Below are 958 nucleotides of genomic sequence, written 5' to 3' on the forward strand. Positions count from 1 at the left end.
ACCGAGGACTGCTGATCTGCAGTCAGCCGCTCTACCACTGAGCTACACACCCATGCACAAAGTTCGACTATTCCTCCATTTGACCTATTTTCATTCAAAATTTCACTCATCACCGTGCTTTTTACAGCCAGCTCAATCGAGTCGTCCTCTAATGCTTCTCACTGAGCTTATCTACCCTACCCGAGGATCGAACTCGGAATCTCTTCCTTAGGAGGGTGGCGCCTTATCCATTGGGCCAGCAGGGCGATGATTCAACTACCGATCATGTTGATGTCTGTGACTGTTCCGCCGATTACATGAGTGATTACTCTACTTCGAGTTAACTCCTTAACGAAGGTAAAACCGATCATTGGCGACGTTTAACTTCACTGCGAATGCTGGTCACAAAGTGACTGTCTTCCTGAACTTCGTAGCGAACTCCCACCCAAACCGGCGAGGGACAAATATTGTGTTGCGACTCGCAACTTGCGAGCTTAGCTAAAGAGTGCCTCAATAAGGCTAGACCAAAGCAGATGTTGTAGAAACAGCAACATATTGTTTGTTTTTTTCCCATGGTAGACCGCACAATTGTTGTTAGGCGCAATGTTGTTGACCCTCTACTCGAAGGAGAGGTTGTTGATGATGGCATCAAAGAGATGTTGGTAGAGCAGCTCGCCAAAGAAAAGATACTTTCTACTTTGCTCTTGTCGAACGTCTCTGATGAAGTTGTTAAGAGGATGACGGAGCGTGTTGCCGAAGCCGACAAGGAAGCCTTCAAACTCTATGCTCTGACCCTTATAGATCAAGCCAAGGCTGCTCAGGGCGCAAAGCGCCGTAGGGTGGAGTCTGAGCAAGAAAAGGAGGATTTCGACAAATTCAAGAAGAACATCCAGGATCGATTTGGTCCAGATGTGAAGGTTCCTGCCACATTGGTGCCCCCCTACCGCTTGCTCAACCGTCTATCGAGCTCTCCCTTTGA

At 47.9% G+C, this 958-nt stretch overlaps 1 non-coding gene across 1 annotated transcript; it reads right to left on the reverse strand.

Moving 5' to 3' along the window:
• Window positions 1-172: 172 nt before the first annotated feature.
• On the reverse strand, window positions 173-245 carry Pmar_PMAR023192. The gene has a single exon. It is a non-coding gene; the product is annotated as a tRNA-Arg (tRNA).
• Between the last annotated feature and the right edge of the window lie 713 nt (window positions 246-958).

The sequence above is a fragment of the Perkinsus marinus genome (genome assembly GCF_000006405.1).
Source record: "Perkinsus marinus ATCC 50983 genomic scaffold scf_1104296948230, whole genome shotgun sequence".
In the NCBI taxonomy this organism is placed as follows: Eukaryota; Perkinsozoa; order Perkinsida; family Perkinsidae; genus Perkinsus; species Perkinsus marinus.